The sequence below is a fragment of the Giraffa tippelskirchi genome, chromosome 10 (genome assembly GCF_054371585.1).
Source record: "Giraffa tippelskirchi isolate mGirTip1 chromosome 10, T2T-mGirTip1v1.2.pri, whole genome shotgun sequence".
NCBI lineage: Eukaryota > Metazoa > Chordata > Mammalia > Artiodactyla > Giraffidae > Giraffa > Giraffa tippelskirchi.
The window spans coordinates 127785772-127813686 of record NC_137284.1 but is presented as its reverse complement, the minus strand read 5'-3'; the positions used below and the strand labels follow the sequence as shown (position 1 = coordinate 127813686).

General features: G+C 36.1%; 2 long non-coding RNA genes across 4 annotated transcripts in view; one reads left to right on the top strand and one right to left on the bottom strand.

Annotated features, from left to right (window-relative positions):
- The window catches only part of LOC145524698 (uncharacterized), a 472194-nt gene that overhangs the window by 395986 nt on the left and 48293 nt on the right, over positions 1-27915 (bottom strand). The window lies entirely within an intron of this gene.
- LOC145524704 (uncharacterized) lies at positions 15510-22794 on the top strand. Its single transcript, XR_014067772.1, has 3 exons — positions 15510-15598; positions 16638-16725; positions 22296-22794. It is a non-coding gene; the product is annotated as an uncharacterized LOC145524704 (long non-coding RNA).

Here is a 27915-nt window from a genome sequence, read left to right as displayed (position 1 = left end):
AGGGAACTCTTACTACTCTGTAATGACCTATATGAGAAAAGAATCTAGAGTAAATATATATGTATATATTTAACTAATTCACTTTGCTATGCAGAAGAAACACACATTTTAAATCAACTATATTCAATATTTTTTTTTCAAAAACAGTGGTGTTACTTCTACTGAAAACAAGTTTATTTCTGATATAATGTGGTGAAATTTTATTTTTACAGTCAGCAGCAGAAATTCTCTTAATGGAAGATTGCATATATTTTGGAAAATACCTTAAATACCTGTCTGACTTGAGTGATCAAAATGGAAAATCAAGGGTCTAAGCACCTTGTCAATGTAAGAGAAAATAAAGCTAAATTGTTCTAATTTAAAACTGAGGGACAGTTTCAGGAATATGGGAGGGGAAAAAAGAAGGGAAAAGAAGGAAAAGGAAAGAGGATCCACTGAGATGATACAAGACTAAGTATCATTGGGAATAAAGCTAACTTTAAAAATATTCCAGAATTGGAAGGAATTTTAACAGTGGTAGGGTTGATGATATGCTGAACATTATAAATCACTCTGCAGTCCTCAAAGTCCCTCAGTAAAATTTGCTAAACTCAAGTGGCTCATGCAGAGAGTGTTTGGTGAGGAAGTTAATGAGTTTCACTTTAGGGTCAACCTGGCTTGACAGAGAAACAGTCAGAGGATGGAAAACAATTCTCTCTCTGAAAAAACTTTCACAAACACAAGTTTGAAACCAGAAGTGACCATGAAAAATAGAAGCCCTCTGAGAATTTTAAAAAATTTAGGGGTGGAGGGTGGGGATGAGGGTGGGGAGGGTGTTTGGAATTGCAATGGCCAGGAAATTAGGTAGGGGATATCATCAGGCAATGTTATCTATTCAGTTCAGTTCAGTTCAGTCACTCAGTCATGTCCGACTATTTGAGACCCCATGAATTGCAGCACGCCAGGCCTCTCTGTCCATCACCAACTCCCGGAGTCTACCCAAACCCATGTCCATTGAGTCGGTGATGCCATCCAACCATCTAATGCTCTGTCGTCCCCTTCTCCTCACGCCCCCAATCCTACTCAGCATTAGAGTCTTTTCCAATGAGTCAACTCTTCGCATGAGGTGGCCAAAGTATTGGTTTCAGCTTCAACATCAGTCCTTCCAAAGAACACCCAGGAATGATCTCTTTTAGGATGGATTGATTGGATCTCCTTGCAGTCCAAGGGACTCTCAAGAGTCTTCTCCAACACTACAGTTCAAAAGCATCAATTCTTCGGCGCTCAGCTTTCTTCACCGTCCAACTCTCACATCCATACATGACCACTGGAAAAACCATAGCCTTGACTAGACAGACTTTTGTTGGCAAAGTAATGTCTCTGCTTTTAAATATGCTATCTAGGTTGGCCATAACCTTCCTTCCAAGGAGTAAGCGTCTTTTAATTTCATGGCTGCAATCACCATCAGCAGTTATTCTGGAGTCCAAAAAAATAAAGTCCGACACTGTTTCCACTGTTTCCCCATCTATTTCCATGAAGTGATGGGACCAGATGCCATGATCTTAGTTTTCTGAACGTTGAGCTTTAAGCGAACTTTTTCACTCTCCTCTTTCACCTTCATCAAGAGGCTCTTTAGTTCTTCTTCACTTTCTGCCATAAGGGTGGTGTCATCTGCATATCTGAGGTTATTGATATTTCTCCCGGCAATCTTGATTCCAGCTTGTGTTTCTTCCAGCCCAGCGTTTCTCATGATGTACTCTACATATAAGTTAAATAAGCAGGGTGACAATATACAGCCTTGACATACGCCTTTTCCTATTTGGAACCAGTCTGTTGTTCCATGTCCAGTTCTAACTGTTGCTTCCTGAGCTGCATACAGGTTTCTCAAGAGACAGATCAGATGATCTGGTATTCCCATCTCTTTCAGAATTTTCCACAGTTTATTGTGATCCACACAGTCAAAGGCTTTGGCATAGTCAATAAAGCAGAAATAGATGTTTTTCTGGAACTCTCTTGCTTTTTCGATGATCCAGCGGATATTGGCCATTTGATCTCTGGTTCCTCTGCCTTTTCTAAAACCAGCTTGAATATCTGGAAGTTCACAGTTCACGTATTGCTGAAGCCTGGCTTGGAGAATTTTGAGCATTACTTTACTAGCATGTGAGATGAGTGCAATTGTGCAGTAGTTTGAGCATTCTTTGGCATAGCCTTTCTTTGGCATTGGAACAAAAACTGACCTTTTCCAGTCCTGTGGCCACTGCTGAGTTTTCCAAATTTGCTGGCACATCGAGTGCAGCACTTTCACAGCATCACCTTTGAGGATTTGAAATAGCTCAACTGGAATTCCATCACCTCCACTAGCTTTGTTCGTAGTGATGCTTTCTAAGGCCCACTTGAGTTCACATTTTAGGATGTCTGGCTCTAGGTTAGTGATCACACCATTGTGATTATCTGGGTCGTGAAGATCTTTTTTGTACAGTTCTTCTGTGTATTCTTGCCACCTCTTCTTAGTATCTTCTGCTTCTGTTAGATCCATACCATTTCTGTCCTTTATCGAGCCTATCTTTGCATGAAATCTTCCTTTGGTATCTCTAATTTTATGTTATCTATTAAAAGGTCCCAAATAGCAGGGAGGAAAGCTCCAGGTCAGTTAGAGAAATATCTGATGATATTTTCTAAAACATGAGAAATGCTATTAAAATCATGGCTCACTTTTAGCCCATTTGTGGCTCATTATTTCTATATTTTAATCTTATTTTTGGTTCTACTTTATATCTCCATCACAGATTTACCTTCTGCTTGTATCTTACTCTTTATTTTTACTACTTTTCTGTGCCTTTAAATTGTGCTAATCCACTTGGAAATTGTGTTTGGAACATGCTTTGGAAGTCAGAAAAGAAGAGAGCAAGAGAAAAGAGGAATGGAAGGAATAAAAGAGCATATTTCAAAAAAATTTTGGCCTTAATATCTCATGGATTTTTCAGTTATTTAACTTGGTTCTCCATCAGTTAGACTTCAACAGCACTTCACCATCTCCATACCCCTGTAACACACACACTCAAAACACAATTCTTATAATAAATTAATCCACTTTCATCCATTTATAAAGTGACTATAACTGATCTGAAATATAAGTAAGATGGATTTTACTGATCTTTCAACCACTCCACAATCTTTCTTGCAAAAAAACAGCACATATTGACATGATGATTTCTTAGGATTTGGAGTTCACTTTTTATTTAGAAAATCAAAAGTGCTGCTGCCAAGAACAGATATAAAGTGATGATTTTACAATCAGTAGTAACATGATCTGTGGAAAATTCTTAAAAAGACAGGAATACCAGACCACCTTAACTGCCTCCTAAGAAGCCTGTAGGCAGGTCAAGATGCAACAGTTAGAACCTGACGTGGAAACTGGGAAAGGAGTTCATCAAGACTGTATATTGTCACTGTGGTTATTTAACTTATATGCAGAGTATATCATGCATAATACCTGGCTGGATAAATCACAAGCTAGAATCAAGATTGCCGGGAGAAATATCAACAAACTCAGATATGCAGATGATACCACCCTAATGGCAGAAAATGAAGAGGAAATAAAGAGCCTCTTGATGAATGTGAAAGAGGAGAGTGAAAAAGCTGGCTTAAAACTCAATATTCAAAAAACTACAATCATGGCATCTGGTCCCATCATTTCATGGCAAACAGATGGGGAAAAAGTAGGAACAGTGACAGATTTTATTTTTGGTGGGCTTTAAAATCACTATGGAGGGTCACTACAGCATGGAATTAAAAGACATGTGCTCCTTGGAGGAAAAGCTACGAAAAACCTTTACAGCATATTCAAAAGCAGAGACATCACTTAGCCAACAAAGGTCCATATAGTTGAAGCTATGGTTTCTTCAGTAGTCTCATATAGGTGTGAGAGTTTAACCATGGAGAAGGCTGAGTACTGAAGAATAGATGCTTTTGAACTGTGGTGCTGGACGAGACTTTTGAGAGTCCCTTGGACAGCAAGGAGATCAAAGCTGTCAAATCTTAAGAAAATCAACCCTGAATATTCACTGGAAGGACTGATGCCGAAGCTGAAGCTACAATACTTTGGCCACCTGACGTGAAGAGCCAGCTCATCAGAGAAGACCTTGATGATGGGGAAGATTGAAAGCAGGAGGAGAAGGGGACGACAGAGCATGAGATGGTTAGATGGCATCACCGACTAATGGATGCAAGTCTGTGCAAACTCCAGGAGACAGTGAAGGACAGGGAAGCCTGTCATGCTGCAGTCCATGGCTTCATAAAGAGTCAGACATGATTTAACAACTGAACAAGTAACATGATCTAATCGAGGAAAGTCATTATTTTTACACTGTTCAAAGAAGTGTAAGGTAAAGGTTATTTTTCTTGTTTTCTGTCTTTTCCTTTTGAAAATCTCTTCAAACTTTTTGGTGCCTGGTGATTGCTTATTTATTCTTTTCCAGAGTTCTTCTCATCATCAAAAGATTAAGTGCCTAGTGACTACATGTTGAGCCCTCTTTCTGCTTTGGCACTTCATTGCAGACCTCATCTCCACTGGACCATATTACTACCTTCCCTCTGACAACATGTGTTGATTGTTTACCGCACATTTTGGGGAGCTGATCTCGGATGGTAACAGGACTCTCCTAATACACAAGAAACCAGAGACTTGGATTCCCTTTCATCTTCCAATGATGAAGAAAAGGGACATGGGTGTATGGGACACATCAGTTAAGCTGACTGTCAGGCTCAAATTCTTTAATGGCATAAACCCTTGTTCCAAAGGAACAAGGCAGAGATTACTAAATGACCTACGAAAACAAAGTAGAGACTACCAAATGATCCATGACTTTTGGTTTTACCAAAACACAAAACAAAATGAAAGAAAAACACCTTGAGAGAATCAGAATCATGGGGAATTTCACCTGAGAATTACAAAGGAAGCCCACAGTAGATGGAAGAATCTGGTGTTGAATAGTAATAATGTAAAATAAAGAAACTGTCTGAAGTAAAACCTCTCTTTACTTACAAGGACTTTGACTAGTGGACAGTAATTTTAAAAAAAAGGAATTCCTGAGTACTATTAACATATATCCTATTTTTGCTCTCATAATACCCAGGTCTATCAAAGCACTTGCCACCTAATAATCATTAGTTTACATCTGTGTGCATGCTAAGTCGTTTCCATCACATCCGACTCTTTGTGACCCTATGGACTGTAGCCTGCCAGGTTCTTCTGTCCATGGGATTCTCCAGGCAAGAATAACTGGAGTGAGTCGCCCTGTCCTCCTCCAGGGAATCTTCCTGACCCAGAGATTGAACCCGCATCTATTACATCTCCTGCATTGACAGGCAGGTTCTTTACCGCTAGTGCCTCCTTATTCCCAAAACCAGACAGTTTGGGACACTATGGAAGCATGGACTGGTCCCATTCATATTTGTATAATTAGTGACTAAGGGTTAAAAATAACTGTTTAATGAATAAATGTAAAACGATTTCATTTAGAAACAGAATCCACTTCCCTCTACTCTCTTAATCCCACCAAACTGAGGAAAAATAGCAGGAATGAACAACACAGAGTCATTCACATAAATGAGGAAAGGAGATAAAATGGAATTAGGGAAGAAGTAAGGAAAAGGATAAAATATTCTAGCAGTTATGCTTAAGGGAAAGTTAAGAAAGAATGGAAGTGAGAAGGGAGGACACTAGTAAGTAAGGTTTAGTTTGATTAATCTGTTTAGTAGCACTGATACTTTCAACTCTTAAATCAAATAATTTATTTTCTAATAAAATAAATCTGGATATTAAATATATACACAGATATACCCCTTTCTTCTCCACTTGGAACAGGCCTAAGTAGTTCCCTGATCTCAATTCCACTCTTCTCGTTCAGAAACAAAGAGTGGAAGGAGACAATCTTCACAGAGGGCAGACTTTGGCATTACCGAGCTTAAGTATCTCATTTCCTCCATAGAGGTAGAAATTATCTAGCACAGCACTCATTCAAGGATAAAAGAGGCTGAAATCCAAACGCATTGACCTTCTCAGGACTCAGGACATGAAGCTTTGGCAGTTGGGTGTGGCTAATCCTCAGAGGTGTCAAGGGAAATATAGCATTTTATAGTCTTCAGGCACACTGACTGCCATGACTTAAAATTTCCTTTACTCAGTAAAATTTACATCATTGTTAACAAAGATTCTCTGCCTTGATTTCTTTTCTGTCAATAATATATCAGCATTACGCTTCTTTGACATCCTAAGAAAGTCTCCATAAATATGTATTTTCCATTGAATTTATGATAAAACCATATCAAGTGCATTATCAACATCATGTCACTTCCTTATTTGTGCACTGACATTATAATGTTATTTACTTTAAAGTCACATTGACAGCATCTTTGGAACATCTTTGGACAGCATTATAGTTGCCATGAAATTGAACCCTGAAAGCACATTTGGACAAAAATACCTTGGAGGAAAAAATACCAAATAGGATCTAGTCATAATTATCACAGATTTTTAAAACAATTTAATAATCTAAGCACTCATTAGAAATTTGTTCAGTTCAGTGGTACATGAGAGACGAGACATTGCTCCCTTTTAAAAACACAGAAAGGAATTTTGCCTGAAACAGAAAAGTAGGATAGAATCTAGAACTTCTTGATACATTTTAAAATGCAAGATATTTTTTTTTTCAGGGTCCCTATTTACTTATCATTGATGTAATACTGGTTTATAACACAATAGTTCAAGCTATATCACAAAGTTTATTAATCAAAACAGGGTGGTATTGACAGATGAAACAGAATTGTGTGCCCAGAAATAAACCCACACATATCTGAATAGTTTACAACAAAAGAACAAAGAACAGCCTCTTTAATAAATGATGCAGCAGAAACATGCCACATGCAAAATAATGAAACTAAACCACTATCTCATATCACACACAAATATCAACTCAAAATGGATTAAAGACTTGAATATAAGACCTGGAACCATAAAATCCTTAATTTTATTGCCATACACTTTTTCACATCAATATTAGCAGTATCTTTCTAGATATGTCCCCTCCGATAAGAGAAACAAAGGCAAAACTAAACAAATGGGACTACATCCAAAGCTTCATCACAGCTAAGATCATCAATAAAATGAAAAGGCAACCTACTGAATGAGAGAAGATATTTGCAATCAAATACTCATTAAGGGGTTAATATCCAAAATATGTAAAGAAGCCATGTAACTCAACAACAGTTAAATGAACAATATTTTTATCAGGCATCTCTTCAGTTTTGATATCAAGTAAATAGTGTAGATATCAAGTAAATATGTAGAGTTCCACATAGTGAGGTATCAACAAAATATTAATCCAATTAAAATAGGCATTTTTCAAATATACATTTCAAAAACGCACTTTAGTGTAAGTGGTATAAACTTTTGGAAAAAGTCTACATCTTTGGAAAAGACACTGATGCTGGGAAACATGGAAGGCAGGAGAAGGGGATGACAGAGGATGAGATGGTTGGATGTCATCACCAACTTGATGGATGTACGTTTGAGCAAGCTCTGGGAGTTGGTGAATGACAAGGAAGCCTGGTGTGCTGCAGCCCATGGGACTGCAAAGAGTTGGACACGACTGAGTGACTGAACTGAAAAGGTTAAAGTTTATTTTTTTCTCAACTTCTAGAAGAGAACTCTGTTTAAACCCAATTATGCATTTTAGATGAATTTTTCATACATTAGCTACCAGTACTATCTCTTATATATAGCTGTAATCACCCTGATAGAATAATAAATGCCTCTAGGTACTATTGATAGAAGAGAGGAAGAAGAAAAATATAATAGCCAACATTAATATAGTGCCTATATTGTGCCAAATGCTGCTAATCAGACATTTTATGTAAATAACCTCATTTAATCATGACAAGAATCTTCTGGGTTGTATATAATTACTCTTGACACTCTACCAGTGAAAAAATAGCTCCCAAGAGATGAATTATTTTTTAGAGCATAGAGATACCAAGTAATGGAGTTCGAATTTGAACATGTCTGACTTAGTGACCATGTTATAATGCTTCTTGTAAGAAGACAAAGAGAAAAAGAGGGGCCAGCAGTCTGTATATTGTGGGATGTAATTGAGCACATCCACAGATGCTCTCAAATCATAAAAAGAGAGTTCTTCTTTTGCCATACTTGCAGGAAGGCTGGTGAAAGGCAACTGTCTCTGACCCACAGCAATGATTGATAAACCCAAGGGAGGATTTCTATATCATGCCTAGTAAGATCATGTCTGAAAGAAATTATTAAGGCATATAAACTCAGGAGTGTGAATGGGCTTCTCTAGAACCATATATAGCACCACCAAATCCTTTTATTTTTATGCTGTTACTGCTAGCACTCTGGCAAATAATACTATTTTATAAATTACTTAGTTTAGAGTTCCACATAGTGAGGTATCTAATTATAATTTAGGCTTTAGCTATCATATTCAGATATTCAGAGATATTAAAGTCATTTTAATAGTTAATTTTTCTTTATGTGTAGCTATTTGTGGCTTAGTTAAAATTCAACATCACATTTTGATTCTCTTAACAGACCTTTTGCTAAATGTTATTAATTTTTGTTAATCATATTACCAAGGTAGTAGACACAAATTTTACCAACTCTAAAATATAGTGATTAATATTATATATATATAATATATTATAGTTATATAATTATATAGTATTATAATTATAATACTATATAATTATAGTGATCATAATATATAACCGATTATTAGAGTAAGGGAATATGTAATACCTATCAAAAGCTTCAAGGATGGTCCAAGAACCAGGGAAATGCGGACATCTGGGCAGAGATCCCTCTGGATAAACACCAGAAACTGCAGCAGCTGGGCTTCCCAGTCAGGTAATTTATGCAAACTCATTTAATGCTCAATTGAATTTAAATATGTTTTATTTTAGTATCCATTTTTTTTTTTTAACCACTAGCCAATTTATTTGTTAGGATCCTTGTCCACAATGAAATCTTATCAAATAGTCTCCATATTCAGCACAGAACATCAGTGATTTTTTTCCCTTAAAATGTAAATGTTTACATAGCCAATAAGTGACATTGGAACACATTTTTATGACCTCAAATTTTTCAAGTCAATAATTAATTTCTTTCTGACTCCCTTATTTGGTTTTATGATGTGAATTAGCTCATTCAACCACTCAAACCATGGAATTAACTTGGTGATAATTTAAGACAGTTTAATGAGAGAATATTTCCACAAATAATTAATTACACTCTCAGTTCTAATGAAAAATTGCCCCAAACTTTAATCACTAGATAGCCACTCCTGAAAAAAATCACTCAAATGAACTCTTTTTTTCAACTAGACACTTGGAAGATTCAATAAAAATTTCCAGGGACTTTTCAAAGAATGAATTTGCCTGGTTATGTTCAAGCTCTTCCTTACATGGTTGTTTCAGCATAACTAAATACACTGCTAGCTTGTTTTCTTCAGTTTAGTTTGCTTAAATAATTAGCTCAAAGGAGAGTGCTACCTGAATCTATTGATATTACTATTGCTAGAAATGATTTCAAGTGATTTTGCTCTCCATTTGGTTTATAATGTGGAAATCAGATAACCCTTGTTAGCTTTGCCTTCATTATAGATTGATGCTGCTAACAAATTAATAATTATATTGGAAGACCTGACCAAAATATAATAAATACACACACACACACACACACACACACACATGTGTAGAGAAGACTCTACACGTGGATATCTCCAGATGGTCGACACCGAAATCAGATTGATTATATTCATTGCAGCCAAAGATGGAAAAGCTCTATATAGTCAGCAAAAACAAGGCTGGGAGCTGACTGTGGATCAGATCATGAACTCCTTATTGCCAAATTCAGACTGAAATTGAAGAAAGTGGAGAAAACCACTAGACTATTCAGGTATGACCCAAATCAAATCCCTTATGACTATACAGTGGAAGTGAGAAATAGATTTAAGGGACTAGATCTGATAGACAAAATGCCTGATGAACTATGGACAGAGGTTTGTGACATTGTACAGGAGACAGCAATCAAGACCATCCCCAAGAAAAAGAAATGCAAAAAAGCAAAATGGTTGTCTGAGGAGACCTTACAAATAGCTGTGAAAAGAAGAGAAGTGAAAAGCAAAGGAGAAAAGGAAAGATAACCCATTTGAATGCAGAATTCCAAAGAACAGCAAGGAGAGATAAGAAAGCCTTCCTCAGTGATCAATGCAAATCGAGCAAAACAACAGAATGGGAAACACTAGAGATCTCTTCAAGAAAATTAGAGATACCAAGGGAACATTTTATGCAAAGATGGGCTCAATAAAGGGCAGAAATTGTAGGGATATAAAAGAAGCAGAAGATATTAACAAGAAGTGGCAAGAATACACAGAAGAACTGTACAAAAAAGATCTTCACGACCCAGATGATCACAATGGTGTGATCACTCACCTAGAGCCAGACATCTGGGAATATGAAGTCAAGTGGGCCTTAGGTAGCATCACGACAAACAAAGGTAGTGGAGGTGATGGAATTTCAGTTGAGCTATTTCAAATCCTCAAAGGTGATGCTGTGAAAGTGCTGCACTCAATATGCCAGCAAATATGGAAAATTCAGCAGTGGCCACAGGACTGGAAAAGGTCAGTTTCCATTCCAATCCCAAAGAAAGGCAATGCCAAAGAATGCTCAAACTACCAATAATTGCACTCATCTCACACGCTAGCAAAGTAATGCTTAAAATTCTCCAAGCAAGGCTTCAGCAATACGTGAACCGTGAACTTCCCGATGTTCAAGCTGGTTTTAGAAAAGGCAGAGGAACCAGAGATCAAATTGCCAATATCCGCTGGATCATCGAAAAAGCAAGAGAGTTCCAGAAAAACATCTATTTCTGCTTTATTGACTATGCCAAAGCCTTTGACTGTGTGGATCACAATAAACTGTGGAAAATTCTGAAAGAGATGGGAATACCAGACCATCTGACCTGTCTCTTGAGAAACCTGCATGCAGGTTAGAAAGCAACAGTTAGAACTGGACATGGAACAACAGACTGGTTCCAAATAGGAAAAGGAGTATGTCAAGGCTGTCTATTGTCACCCTGCTTATTTAACTTATATGCAGAATACATCACGAGAAATGCTGGGCTGGAAGAAACACAAACTGGAATCAAGATTGCGGGGAGAAATATCAATAACCTCAGATATGCAGATGACACCACCCTTATGGCAGAAAGTGAAAAAGAACTAAAGAGCCTCTTGATGAAAGTGAAAGAGGAGAGTGAAAAAGTTGGCTTGAAGTTCAACATTCAGAAAACTAAGATCATGGCATCTGGTCCCATCACTTCATGGCAAATAGATGGGGAAACAGTGGAAACAGTGGCTGACTTTATTTTTCTGTGCTCCAAAATCACTGCTGATGGTGATTGCAGCCATGAAATTAAAGGATGGTTACTCCTTGGAAGGAAAGTTATGAACAGCCTAGACAGCATATTAAAAAGCAGAGACGTTCCTTTGCCAACAAATGTCTGTCTAGTCAAGGCTATGGTTTTTCCAGTGGTCATGTATGGATGTGAGAGTTGGACGGTGAAGAAAGCTGAGCGCCGAAGAATTGATGCTTTTGAACTGTGGTGTTGGAGAAGACTCTTGAGAGTCCCTTGGACTGTAAGGAGATCCAACCAGTCCATCCTAAAGGAGATCAGTCCTGGGTGTTCATTGGAAGGACTGATGTTGAAGCTGAAACTCCAGTACTTTGGCCACCTGATGTGAAGAGCTGACTCATTGGAAAAGACCCTGATGCTGGGAAAGATTGAGAGCAGGAGGAGAAGGGGACGACAGAGGATGAGATGGCTGGATGGCATCATCGACTCGATGGACATGGGCTTGGGTGGACTCCGAGAGTTGGTGACAGACAGAGAGGCCTGGTGTGCTGCGGTTCATGGGGTCGCAAAGAGTTGGACATGATGGAGTGACTGAACTGAACTGAACTGACACACACACATACCATGTTCCTACAACTGCATTATACTCTCATAATTATCTGCTTCATCAGATTCTTTAAAAAAAAGTAAAGCACACACACTCTGTTTCCTCCAATGCATTATCCTCTTCTAACTATATGTTTTATTCATTTTTTAAAAAGATTAAAGTAGTACATTACACAGGTCTAAGATCTAAGCATCAAATACCAGTATTATTTGTAATGAAGAGTGATAACTTTCTGCCTAAATATTCCTGTTTCTATCCACAACCCAATCTGATTTCCTCTTTTCTTATGGTTAACTTTTAAAAGTATTTTATTTTGTAGTTCACTTGCTGATGACTTCCACATCTTGAAATATTATTGTACCAATTACTATGGTTTGTCAACGTTACAAATTTCCTACTGACTTTGTTACATACTACGTAAAGATTCCCTCCCTTATACCATTAATACTTCCTCCCTCTGATAATACTGTTTTCTAACTAATTTAATTATTCAACTATTCAAATTCAAAAAATATATTAAGACTACATCTCTTGTACCATGGAAAAAAGTCAGTGTGTATTGTCTTACTATTTTGGCTATTCTAATAGATGTGTAGTGGTATCTCATTTTAATTTTTATTTTCTCAGTAATATATGATATGGGACATCTTGTCACATGCTTACTGTATTTATTCTCTGATGAGATGCTTGTTAAATCTTTTCATTAAAAAAAAATGTAATCCAATAATGTATAAAATAATTATATGCCATACCCTAGCAGGATTTATTCCAGGTATGCAAGACTGACTCAACATTTCATAATCAATCAATGTAATCATCACATTAATAAGCTAAAGGAGAAAAATCAAAGGACCATATCAAAAGATGCTAAATAAGCATCTGACAAAATACAACACTCATTTACAATAACAACTCTCAGTAAATGAGGTTTACTCATTTAGACATTTCAAGTTTTTAAATTGGATTATAATTTCCTTATTGTTTAGTTTAAACAGTTCTTTGTATATTTTGGATGACAGTCCTTTATCAGACATGTCTTTTACAAATATTTTCTTCAGTTGTGTAGTTTGTCTGTTCACTATTTTGACAATTTCCTTCACATAGGAGAATTTTTTTTTATTTTAATGAATTTCAGCTTATCATTTCTTTCTTTTATGGATCACATCTTTGGTGCATTTAGACATAATAGCCAAACACAATTTCATCTAAATTTCTTTCTGTTATGTTCTAATAGTTTCATAATTTTGCATTTAAAATTTAGGTCTGTGAGTCACTTTTAGTTAAGTTTTGTGAATTATGCAAGGTCTGTGCCTAGATTTTGCATATAAATGTTCAGTTCGTTTAGTATCAGTTATTGAAAAGACTATCCTTTCTCCACTGTATTGCCTCAGCTCCTTCATCAAAGATGAGTTGACTGTATTTAAATGGGTCAATTTCTGGGCTTTTATTCTGTTCCCATTGATGTATTTGTCTATTCTCACACCAATATCACAAAGTCTTTATTATGGTAACTTTATAAGTTGTGATTCAGGTAGTGTCAGTCTTTCAATTTGGTAATTCTCCTGCAATATTATGGTGGCTATTTTGTGTCTGATGCCTCTACATATTAACTTTAAAATTAGTTTCTCGATGTCCACAAAACACTTGCTGGAATTTTTTTTTTTTTTTTTTTAAGGATTGCACAGAAACTACAGATCAAGTTGGGAAAAACTGTCATCTTAACAATTTTTAGTTTTGTTAACAAAAAACGTGGAATATCTCTCCATTTATTTAGTTCTTTCTGATTTTACTGGGAAAGTTTCTTGATATTCATAAGTATGATGTGTCCTTTAGGTTTTTTGAAGATATGCTTTCTCCAGTTGAGGATATTCCCCTCTATTCCTCATTTACTGAGAGTTTTTATTGTAAATGTGTGTTGTATTTTGTCAAGTGCTTTTTTAGCATCTCTTGATATGGGTCCTTTTATTTTTCTTCTTTAGCTTATGAATGTGATGGATTACATTGATTGATTATGAAATATTGAGTCAGGCTTGCATACCTAGGATAAATCCTGCTAGGGTATGGCATATAATTATTTTATACATTATACGATTTCATTTGATAATACTTTTTAAAGAATCTTTGAGCCTATGTGCATAAGAAATATATATATATATATATATATATATATATTTACAGACACAGACACATACTATATTAATTAGAATGTCTTGAAGCTTCCAAAGAGAAAAGTAGGAACATTTTGTTAGATTCCATCTGTTTCTCACTAAAGTAATAAATTGGGCAAACAATTGTCAACTCAGCTATGACTCAGAAAATAAAAATGTAGCAATTTCATGCATTTTTACAAGGGTAAGTTCATAAACTTTTCAGCTCGTTCCAACACATCATTTTTATAAAAGTAGTTTGACAATAACATAATTTACTCTCTTAGGAAAACGCTTTTATCTTAGATTTTGAAATCAAGAGCAATTCACTATGGATGAAGAACAGGCAAGACTAAGAAGAAATATGGGAATAACATTGATTGAGCATGCTATATGACAAGCAATTTGTCATGATATTTCACAACCTGTATAGCAATTTTTATTAGAGCATCGTAGCTTTACCGCTTTGGAGAAAAAAGGAATGGAGAGCCTTATAAAATAAAAAATGTTTAGATATTAAGTAGTTTAAGATATATATCACTTTGGCTAGATTAACCAGTTAGATAGATATAATGTTAGAACAAATTTACTCACTCATATAGTGAAAAAATATCTACTACTCAAAAGTCTTAATTAGAAGTATTATTAAATTGTATCTTCAGAAACAAGATTAAATAACTGAGCCAGTAACAGCAGATTCTTGATTCATTAAAAGAGTCTTAGAAGAAAAATAATCCAATGAAGACATCACTTCTGACATAATAAGTTTGAGAAAGAGTGCACTGTTCTTGATAATAAGAGAGAAGAGGTAAGAACAGTGTAACTGTCTGGCCAGGAAAGAAGAATAATGCCCTTGGCATTTATTTCTATTTATATACAATTCAGAAACAACCCAAGCCAGTCAGTATTCTTAAAACAGGATTTTTGGCAGGGAGGAACTGAGTTAATTATAGTCTTGACCTCAAAAGGAGTTGATAACATTCCAGGCTACACCCATATAGAGAAAGACACTCAGGCCGTGAAACACCATGCTTTTGATGAAGGATGAGAGAATATAGGCAAGTAGGTGATATTCCTAATTCTTTCTCTGTCCACAACACTCCATAAACATTTCCTTTCCTATCCTTTCCCTCCCCTTCCTTTCCCTGTCCTGTCTTTCCCATTTTCCTTTCCTTTCTTTTACTATCCTCTTTAAAATATATATGGGCATACATAAATGAGATGCTGTGGGTTAAAATAAGATCTCTCTGAGAAACCTTAAAATTTACATCCAATGTTTAAGGATTCCTTAGAGTTACAAATTCTAGAACATTACTCACAACAAACCTATGAGTAGGTATATGATAAACATTCTGAATTAACTTGCCAAGGTGATACTTCAACTAAAGAGAAATATCAGGAGGTTATGGAAACCATAGCAGCCTAATTCAAAAGGTGATACCCTGACATTCCCTGATGAACTTCAATAGCAGAGATAAATTATGATGAAATTATTTAAATAAGGAATAAAAGTTCAACTTTCTCTTGTTATCCCCCTGAGTATCTTGTGGGATACTCCTTTTCATTTTCACTTAATATTGTATCCTGCTGTGGTGCCTACATTTCTTTTAAAACATGCAGCATTCACTCAGATTATTCACTATTAAATTCTCCAAGGCAGCACTTTCTCTGTGCTCATGGCTTCCTTTGAACTCACTGCAAGTCTTGAACAGAGAAAAGGGCAGAGAGGAATTTACCTGTGGGACTGAACTGAAATGTCAAGACATATGAAGGAGCAAAGATAGAAAAAGGCCAGAACAGCGATAACAAGATGATAAATATCTGTATTTTCTGATAAGTATCTTTTCTAATAACTTCAAAGCACTGAATCTTCCATATAGTAGATACTACGGTAGAGAAGAATGGCAAATCCTTTAAAATTAGTCACTCATCACTTTATGAGAAATGAAATACTGTAAGTTTGCATCATAAAAGTTGTGCATTCCAGTATTACATGCTGAATGCTCATTACAAAGAAAATGGAAGACAAAGGAAATATTAAGTAGTGTAAGAAAATGCATAGCACTCTTAAAAATAACTAATAATATTTCATTCTCCCAGAATTTGAGATAATGGAATTTTATAGTAAATCCTTATCCATAACTAGTATACTTAATACAGGTTTTAAATTTAAACCCTAGATTAATGCCTAATAGGACTGACAAATCTCATTGTCACTCAATACCACTTTCATCTTAGCTAAAAAAACAGTATTATTAAAGACAAGATACAAGTCATATTCAAGAAAATTGATTCTCTCTATTGAGCAATGCTGACTTTGGATAAATGAAAAATGCATAAATCTTGAGATCCTTGATTGTGAATTAAAAAAAAAAACAAAAACACCTATTTTGCCTTCCATTTAGATTCAAATTTTCAGAAGTTGATCCCAGGCATATAATTGACTGGAAAAAGTAACATGGTATTTTTCCAGGACCTATGAGTGGCTGACAGGAGTCCAAGACTACTCATAAGAGATAACCATGGAGAGTAAGAGAACCTGCACGCCTGTATTCCGTTAGGTAATTATTTTGCCATTCTACACTAGAATGAACACAGTATGTCAATTTAACAACATATTAATATTATTTTCCTATCATATTTAACTGATAAATCTGAAAAGCATTTATTGACTTCCTATTATGAATCTGAACCAGTGCATTGTCTAAGGAATCAGAGATAAGCAAGAGAGTATCCCTGCCTTATAAGAGAAGGCAATTTAGTAGAAGACAAATACAATGAAAATATAATGTCAAAGTAATGCAGAAAAAAAAGTATAAAATAGTAATAAAAATAATGTTAATATTTATTACATGCTTAAGATATTCAAGGAACTAAGCTAAAATGCTTTTACATGCATTTACTCACTGAATCCACTATGCAGTAAGTAGTTAACTAATTTAAATATAGAACATTTGCTACTTCAGAGCAAATATTTACCTAAATCAAATATAAGGACTTGGTATTTTTTCAAATGGACAGAAAACATTAACTTTCTTTTACATTTATCTTCTAGAAACCCAATTCCCAGTCAGTTGTCTCAGTGTCAGTTCATGCATCCTCCATGAGAAAGCAAGTTCACAAGTTTAGAACAGTGAGGATTCTGGGTGAATGACTAACCACACTAAAATGACTGAAAACTTAAAGTTCTAAACAAATGTTAAAATTTACTCAGTCTGTATAATTAAACATTTATATCTCCACCTCTTTTTTATCTTCAAAGTTATACCTTAAAAGATTAGTGTAAATATTAGTGGAAAATGTGTTTAATCAGTGTGGGAACCCTGTGTAAGAAGGCCTTCAAATTATACCACAAAAATGCAGCCAGAGATATGATTTTATCGTTGAACTACTAAACCTGCTGAGACAGTAAGACACACACAGTGTGTTAAGGTTCTACTAAATTTAAATTAAACTTGGAAAAGAAGTTAACCTTCTGTACCTACAATTTTTTCATTGAGACAGCAACATTTCTGTTAGCAATCTAAGCATGTAAAATATCAACAGTGAAGTCTTTCTAATTAGTTTCATTTTTTAAGCAACAGTTTAGCTAACAAAGACTATCTCAATTTTCAGACTTTATTATATTAATGAAAATAAAAATTATTATAAATTAGTTTATTAGGAAATGTAATTGGCTTAAATTAGTATGAACAAAATATTTGTTTCTTTACCTTAATTTATATTTAATATAAAAATAATTATGAAAATTATGTCCTTTTAGATAGACAATTTGTAAATGTACATCTTTAATTACATCTAAAGTTATTCCTGTTTTCTACACGTACACCTGTCAGGAGCTCACTTGGTTGGGACAGAGAGATCCAAGCTGTCAGGTGTAGAAGTAGCCAATTAAAGCAAAAAAAAAAAAATAAGTGAAAGAGTTAAGCCTTTAATCACTTACTGCAATGAGTAAGAGAGAGTCTTATACCTGGAGAATCACCCTGTTCCATTTTTCCTCATGAAACAGAAACCAGCTGGTGGATCAGCTCAGATGTGGGGATCACCTCACTATTGAAGGAGACCTGAACAAAAAGCTCAGGCAGTTTTCAGTGGGAAAGTACTAAGTAAGAATGGGGGAAATTTCCTTTAAGATTCTCTTCTCCACCCTTAAGCAGACCTTGGCAGAAGACCAGAGGACCACCTTTGTTCAAGGTCTCAGAAAAATGAGATCTATTTCATTCTCTTTTTTATGGCTGAGTAATATGCCATTGTACATAGGTATCACATCTTCTTTATCCATTCTTCTATTGATGGACATTTAGGTTGCTTCCATATTTAGCTTAGTTGGTAAAGAATCTGCCTGCAACGCAGGAGAGCCCAGTTCGATTCCTGGGTTGGGAAGATCCACTGGAGAAAGGATAGGCTACCCACTCCAGTATTCTTGGGCTTTCCTTGTGACTCAGCTGGTAAAGAATCCACCTGCAATGCAGGAGACCTGGGTCCAATCCCTGGGTTGGAAAGATCCCCTGGAGAAGGGAAAGGATACCCACTCCAGTTTTCTGGCCTGGAGAATTCCATGGACTGTATAGTCCATGGGGTTGCAAAGAGTAGGACACAACAGAGCGACTTTCACTCTTTCATGTCTTGGTTATTGTAAACAGTGCAGCTAAGAACATTGGAGTACATATATCTTTTCAAATTATTGCTTTCTCAGTATACATACCCAGAAGTGAAATTATTGGATCATATGGATCATATCTATTCCAGCTTTTTAAGGAACTTCCTACTGTTCTCCATAGCGACCATGCCAATTTACATTTCCATAACAGCTGCTAAAAAATCTGCCTGCAATGTGGGAGACCTGGGTTTGATTCCTGGGTTGGAAAGTTCCCCTGGAGAAGAGAAAAGCTACCCACTCCAGTATTCTAGCCTGGATAATTCCATGGATTATATAGTTCATGGCGTCACAAAGAGTCGGACACAACTGAGAGACTTTCATTTTCATTTCACTAGCACTGTAGGAGGCTTTTTCTTTTCTCCACGCCCTTCCAGCATTCATCGTTTGTAGACATTTTTGATGAAGGCCATTCTGACCAGTGTGAGGGGATAGCACACTTTAGTTTTGATTTGCATTTCTTTGATAATTAGCAATGCTAAGCACCTTTTCATGTGCTTTTTGGCCATCTGTATGTTTTCTTGGGAGAAATGGCATTTTTTGATCAGGTTGTTTGCTTTTTCCATATAGAGTTGCATGAGCCGTTTATATATTTTGGAGATTAATTCCTTGTTGGTTGCTTCATTTGCAAATATTTTCTCCCATTCTGTGGGTTGTCTTTTTGAAAAAGAATGAAATACTGCCATATGTGATCCAGATCCATCGCCCAGCTTATTCCTGACTTTCAATAGCTTCAAGTGATGTTTATTTGTGATCGTTTTCTGCTTTAGATTCACTTCAAATTTATATTCAGTGAATTTCAGACTCTGAAATTTGGTTCCACTTACCATCTTCCATGCAGTCTTTGCACAGAACTCTCTATGAGGTATCTGTTTAAAAACACTGCTGATTTGATCTCATGTTTCTTCAAGTTCTTGATTCTTGCCTTTGTCTATGCTACTTTGGGGAGTTGATGATTGCATTTATTTTTGTTATTGACATGTCTATAGTGAGAGGTGAGGAAAAGGGTATCTAATAAGTGATGTTCACTCGTATCACAATAAGTCTCTTAGTGATAATTTGTGCATAAATTTGGGTAGTGAGAAAATTATAAATGGAGTATGGAAGAGGTAACTTATGCACATAATAACATACTAGTTGGGAGTGAAAAATCAGTTTATCAACTAAATAGGTATTTTTCTTACATGCCCTTCATCCACGGGGATTACCAATATATTGATGCTTTAAATTCAAGCTGTAGAAATGACCTATTTTTTAATCACATAGAAGCATTAAACTAGCAGATACTTTATTTGATGTGGTGGTTTTCCACACCAAATTTTAGAAGAATGATATGTGTGATTTTAAAGCTGATTTGACAGCCCTCATGGGAAAGCTGCCTTCTGCACACCAGATTTGGTACACGGTCATTACAGTCTATGAATGGAGTTGCAGCCAAGGACTCAGTGTCTGCTGGCTGATCATGATTTTTCACATAGTTTCGTTGCTAGCTCAGGTGCCTTTATTTCTAGATCTCTTTATTTTTTTTTTTTTGAATTTAAGTTTTAGTTTATATTGGAGTATAGTTGATTTACCACATTGTGTTCGTTTCAGGTATATAGCAAAGTGATTCAGTTATAAATATATCTATATCCATTTTTTTCAGATTCTTTCTCATATAGGTTATTACAGAATATTGATAGAGTTCCCTGTGAACATCAGATCCTTGTTGATTATCTGTTTTATATATAGAAGAGTAATGTATATATGTTAATCCCAAACTTCTAGTATATCCCTCTCTCCCACATTTCCTCTTTGGTAAACATAAGTTTGTTTTCAAAAAAAAGCCAGACACACTAGAAAAGGAGATGCTTATTTAAAGTCATACACTTAATCTACCTAGCAGTACTTTATACACTGCCTTCTAGGAAACACAACATTCCCAGGAAATGGAGATTCCATTTATCGGTTTCAACCATTTCAGGAGTTCTTACATATAAATATCTTAAGTAAATATAAACCAAAAGCTAAATGTCACCTATAACTGCCCCAAAAAGATGAAAAATACTGAGTAGAGAGTTCCCATTAATCAGCACCATATACAATACAGCCAATTAATTTAGAAAAAATGTTCATTAAAAAGGCCTCAGAATAGTCTGGAAATGTTAAGAAAGGTTTGTATAGGCAATAATATATTTTTTTAATTTTTCAGTTAGCTGTTTAAACTTGAATGAGCAATGGTGATCAAAACCTAATATTTATGCTCCTTACTAGATATCAAAACTGTACAAGGTTTATTACTAAGTCATCTCGTTTAAGCATGCTTTCATGAAAACTGAGGAGACTACTTTTCTCACCCCACTGAAACTGAGCAATGATGTTTTCAACAGCTCACAATTCAAGAGAAACTTGAGGTCATAATTGCCACAGACAGTTTTCTTTGGTGACAGATGATCGTACTTACTATCCGTTTCAATCACAGCACATTCTCTTGCTGTGTTTAACTGCCTTACTCCCCACAGTTTTGGCAAGATGATGCAAAACTAAGTCATTTAATTAATCTCAATTCCTTACTAGTTAGTTCAATCTAATTTATTGTTTACATATTTCTGACTATTTTATATTTGGCTGCTAAGAAATGATAGTCTAAGTGCATACAAAATAAAAGTGGGAAAAGTGGGGATTTAGTGAATAATAAGCATACATTTTGCCAGCCTTGGGAGCATATGTAAATACAGAGATTTTTTTTCAGCCATCAGTTAACTGATTCAGATCACATAACCTATTTGTGACATTAAAAGACACTTATCCTGAGCTATTGAAATTTAATGTTTCAGCTATATATGTCTTAAATGTAGTTTGTAACTCAGATCCATTCCCCTTTACTCTCTTTTCCTTACTGTGATAAAAATAGCTCCTTCATAATCTTATGTTTTCTTGTGATTGTTTGCCTTTTGGAAAGAATAAGCTTTACCAAAGATGAGAAAAATGAATCAGAAACCTGAGTTTATTAAACTGAATTTCAATTTATATATTTGTTTTCAAATTATATATATACAATCCTCTTTTCATTTTAGTCTTTTTCATTTTAGGTTTCATGATAGCTTTTTAAGAAGTAGAAGACTAAGGAGAAGAGGGAAACTCTAGTTGAGAGAGACAGAGAGAGAGACAAGCAGGAAGTGAGGAACATAAAAATAAAATTAATGAATATATGCAATTGTTGATGTTCTGTTCTATTAATAATATAGTATTATTTATGAACATATCTAGTTATATAAAAATAAAGTCCTAAAATTGTTCATAACAATCTATTCTCCAAAGATAAATTCTCATTATTATAAATTAATGTTTCTTTTAGATAAAAATATATGAAGAATATATTAATAAAGGATAAAAATATATTCAATATATTGATGAAGACTATATTGGTAAGAATTCACTATATCCAAAATTATGTTCCTCTGCATTTAAATCTCCCTCTTTCTTGGTTCCAAGGTCTCCAGCTACTACAACAAGGCTGGGAGTCAGGAGCACCTTAAACATTACTTTAAGAGATGTTTTGAAGACAAAAGGAAGTTTATGAAGACAAAACTGGTAAACTGAAACAATATATGATAAAAAGAAACAAGTGAACTGAGTCACTGAGTGAACTGGCTTTAGACTAATTGACCTAAAGCCAGTACTGCTTAAGCCTGGTTATTCTAAAGAGATAACCAAAATTTCCTTTGTACATATCTGGAACTTAGCCATGCTCAGTCTATATGAAAAATAGTCCTTCCATCTGGTCTCCATTACACCATGCCACAAATATCCTCATTGAAGTCAGTTTAGTTTTTCAGTCTTCTCTTCTACCATTTCATCAACATTTTATCCAACAATGTTTTCATCAATATTTCCAAAACTCCCAGGGAAACTGTGTAACACTACATTAAGTAAACAGAGCCCACTTATTAGGAATACAGATCATTGATTAAAGATTTAAAATTTGTTTTAACATGCAAACTTTCCTCAAAATTCATCTTATAGTTTGCTGAATATTTAGTTCTTAATGGCCCACTGAGTTATTCAGTAGAAATTCTGCTGAATCTTCTTTGCATATAATATTTATTATAGTTATCTATACATTTACATATATCCATCTTCATTTCCTTATCTCTGACATTCATGATAAATAATCTATACTCAATATCCCAAAGAGAAATTCTTATGGGGCTCCATAAAGATAGCTGCTTATAACATAAATAATTTATGTTAATAAAACATATTATTTTGATTCTCCAAATAATTTTTATTTGCATAATATGATCCCAAAGGTTTTCTAAAAGTAAAAAATGCTTAAAGATTTAATAATAATTAAAATTTAAAAATATATTCTGCATTTTCACCCAAAACATAATCTATGTTGCTATTATTGTTGTTCAGTGGCTATGTTGTGTCCGACTCTTTGTGATGCCATGTACTGTAGCCTGCCAGGCTCCTCTGCCCATAGGATTTTCCAGGCACGAATACTAAAGTGTGTTGCCATTACCTTCACCTCATTAATATACATACATGGCATCTGGTCCCATCACTTCATGGGAAATAGATGGGGAAACAGTGGAAACAGTGTCAGACTTTATTTTGGGGGGCTCGAAAATTGTCGGGAGCCTCATTAGGCATTACTGACAAAATGGAGGCACGGCCCCAACCCCCTCTCCTCATCCCGCAGGCACGGTCTCGGGATGAAGGAGTTAGGTCTTGTGATTCTGACTTGTCCTTTCCTTCCTTCCGTTGAGTTGGCTGGAAAGAATGTTAAGGTGTTTATTGTTCTTGCCAGGAGCATGAGAAAGCACAAAGCCTTCTGCAGTTATGCCCAGGAAATAATCCATAAAGTTAACTACTGACATTTGTTCAAGGATCTTTACAATGTTCCAGGATGAGCACATAGGCCACAGCTTGAGGCCAAGGGAAAGAATGTTATCTGAGACCTGCTTGTGAGGGAAATGTTTATGGCAAAAGAAGTTTGCTGAGTTTAGGATTTAGGAATAATTAAGAATAGTTAGAAGCTAAAAGTTTAAGGAATGTTGTAGTGTTGGCATATTTTACTATAGCTTATAGAAACTAGGAATTTTAGAGATACTAATAGCTAGAAGCCTTTTTAGGAGATAATGAGCTTAAGATACTAGGGGCTAGCAGGATTTAGAAAGATAAGAAATAAATTGAGGAATGTGGTATGCAGCCCAGAGACAAACATGAGTTACAATGTAATCACAAGGACACTTAAGAGGGAACTCTGAAGGACAACAATGATTTATGGAGACAGTAAATCTGAGTGAGGGGAAACTGAAGATGCCAAACCTCTGACCTAATGCTTCTGTAAAAGTATAAAAGAAAACCTGATGCTTAAAAAAAACATGCAGTCCCGCACTTTGAGTCAGAGGCTGCATCATTCTCCCCCGACACTGCTCATCACTTCAGGCCAATTCCCTGGCTGCTGGAGCTGGACTCTGGCTCAAAATCACTGCTGATGTGATTGCAGCCATGAAATTAAAAGACACTTGTGAACTTCCAGATGTTCAAGCTGGTTTTAGAAAAGGCAGAGTAACCAGAGATCAAATTGCCAATATCCGCTGGATCATCGAAAAAGCAAGAGAGTTCCAGAAAAACATCTATTTCTGCTTTATTGACTATGCCAAAGCCTTTGACTGTGTGGATCACAATAAACTGTGGAAAATTCTGAAAGAGATGGGAATACCAGACCATCTGACCTGTCTCTTGAGAAACCTGTATGCAGGTCAGGAAGCAACAGTTAGAACTGGACATGGAACAACAGACTGGTTCCAAATAGGAAAAGGAGTACGTCAAGGTTGTCTATTGTCACCCTGCTTATTTAACTTATATGCAGAGTACATCATGAGAAACGCTGGGCTGGAAGAAACACAAGCTGGAATCAAGATTGCCGGGAGAAATATCAATAACCTCAGATATGCGGATGACACCACCCTTATGGCAGAAAGTGAAGAAGAACTAAAGAGCCTCTTGATGAAAGTGAAAGAGGAGAGTGAAAAAGTTGGCTTAAAGCTCAGCGTTCAGAAAACTAAGATCATGGCATCTGGTCCCATCACTTCATGGGAAATAGATGGGGAAACAGTGGAAACAGTGTCAGACTTTATTTTTTTGGGCTCCAGAATCACTGCTGATGGTGACTGCAGCCATGAAATTAAAAAGACGCTTACTCCTTGGAAGGAAAGTTATGGCCAACCTAGATAGCATATTTAAAAGCAGAGACGTTACTTTGCCAACAAAAGTCTGTCTAGTCAAGGCTATGGTTTTTCCAGTGGTCACGTATGGATGTGAGAGTTGGACGGTGAAGAAAGATGAGTGCCGAAGAATTGATGCTTTTCAACTGTGGTGTTGGAGAAGACTCTTGAGAGTCCCTTGGACTGAAAGGAGATCCAATCAATCCATCCTAAAAGAGATCAATCCTGGGTGTTCATTGGAAGGTCTGATGTTGAGGCTGAAACTCCAATACTTTGGCCACCTCATGCGAAGGGTTGACTCATTGGAAAAGACCCTAATGTTGGGTAGGATTGGGGGTGGGAGGAGAAGGGGACGACAGAGGATGAGATGGTTGGATGGCATCACTGACTCAATGGACATGGGTTTGGGTAGACTCCGGGAGTTGGTGATGGACAGAGAGGCCTGGCGTGCTGCAGTTCATGGGGTCGCAAAGAGTTGGACACGACTGAGCGACTGAACTGAACTCCTTGGAAGGAAAGTTATGACCAACTTAGATAGCATATTTAAAAGCAGAGACATTACTTTGCCAACAAAGGTCCATCTAGTCGAGGCTATGGTTTTTCCAGTGGTCATGTATGGATATGAGAGTTGGATGGTGAAGAATGCTGAGCGCTGAAGAATTGATGCTTTTGAACTGTGGTGTTGGAGAAGACTCTTGAGAGTCCCTTGGACTGCAAGAAGATCCAATCAGTCCATCCCAAAGGACATCAGTCCTGGGTGTTCATTGGAAGGACTGATGTTGAAGCTGAAACTCCAATACTATGGCCACCTCATGTGAAGAGTTGACTCATTGGAAAAGACCCTAATGCTGGGAAGGATTGGGGGCAGGAGGAGAAGAGGACGACAGAGCATGAGATGGTTGGATGGCATCACCAACTCGATGGACATGGGTTTGGGTAAACTCCGGGAGTTGGTGATGGACAGGGAGGCCTGGCTTGCTGCGATTTATGGGGTCGCAAAGAGTCGGACACGACTGAGAGACTGAATTGAACTGATGAAATGGATGTGGTAGTCATTCAGGTTGGATTCAAGGTATTTACTTGCTTTCCATCTCCTCGGGTTGTCAGATTTATTAAAAAGAAAACAAAACAAACAGGAGAGTCAGTCAAATTTGAATTTCTGATAAATAGCATATAATTTTTAGTGGCAACACTAAATATTGCATATCCTATATATTGCATATAAGTGTATCCTAATTTTTATACAAAATGTATTCATTGTTTATATAAATTTCAGATTGAGTTGGATGTCTTGTATTTCATCTGGTAATCCTACCACCCCCATTTAGAAACTGTGGAACTCAATTCAATTGAAAATATAAGTGCCAGAAATGTTCTATGCTCAGAACTCTTCATGAGACATACATTTTTTAAAGGATGGATTGCAGGCTAAGGAAGCAAGAAAGCTTCTGGTAGCAGAAAAAACTGGAGAGTTTATACAGGAGTTGAAGGAGATTTACACATGGAAGATGGTGGAACAGCTAAAGAGAAGACAGAATTATAGGATTTAGAAGTGGTAAAATCAACAGGGAAAGCTATTTGTCTAAACTAATGGGAGCTAAAGCTTTAGGGTGCCAATGTAACAAGGATATTTTTCTGGAGAAGCTGTGCAGCTTCTGATTAGTCCACCTGCAACACCCTACGTGTCCCCAAAATCAGTCTTCACAAAACAGCCAGAACAATCTTTTCTAAAAGCAAATATGATTTTATTGCTTCCATGCATAAGATCCTTCTCTGACTTCCTTTAGCTATTACAACAAAATTCATTCTTCATCTGGCCCTTGCTTCACTTTTCAGCTACATATACTAACCTCCTCCCCATCCACCCTCAAGCTCTCCAACCACACTGGCTCTCTCTATGTCTCAGACCCAATATTGCTCCCTGTGAAACAGGGCTTTGGATCTTTTGTTTTTAAGTCACCTGACTCCTGTTCATCCTTCTAGTCTAAATTATCATTTCCTGTCAGAAGTCATTCTATACTTTCCTGCCTGTATCAAATTCTTCTGTTACATCAAATTGGGTATCTCCTCTCCTTACCATTGGTAAAGAGTTGAATTTCTTCATGTCTACCACTCTTTATTATAGCAAATATTAGAGATATACACAAGTAGAGAGAATAAAATAATGTAGCCTCATGTTTCCAATATCCAAATCCAGCAAATAGGTATTCACGGCAGTCTCATTTCACTATGTCCTCACCTAGAACCTGATTGTAATTATTTTGGGACAATGCCCATTTCCTTCTAAAATATTCAGTGTGTGTGTGTGTGTGTGTGGTAAGTTGCTTCAGTCACATCCGACTATTTGCAACCCTATGAACTATAGTCCACCAGGCTTCTCTGTCCATTGTATTCTCCAGGCAAGAATACTGGAGTGGGCTGCCATTTGCTTCTCCAGGGGATCTTCCAGACCTAGGGATCAAACCCCCTTCTCCTGCATTGGCAGGTGTGTACTTTACCACCAGCTTCACCTGGGAATCCCTAATAATTCAGGATGTATCATCACTAAGGATACGTACTCTTTTAGAAAACTTACTGCAACTTAAATTTGAAGTATGTGTGCATGATGATTCATATCTGTCTCGCCCTCCAGACTGAAAACTTCAAGAGGATAGAGACTGCATTATTTTTTTTAATTATCATTGTTTTACAACATCTAATGCATTCTGAGCACAAAGCAATTTCTCTGGCCTATCAATAGATGCTGATTGAATAATTTCATGTATGTATTTTTCATTTTACCTTATCCTTTTCAGTTTACATTTTTCATCAATGTGATTTCTAGTTTTATTTTGCAACTAGAACAGGAAGTACTACCAAAGGGTAACATCTGTTAA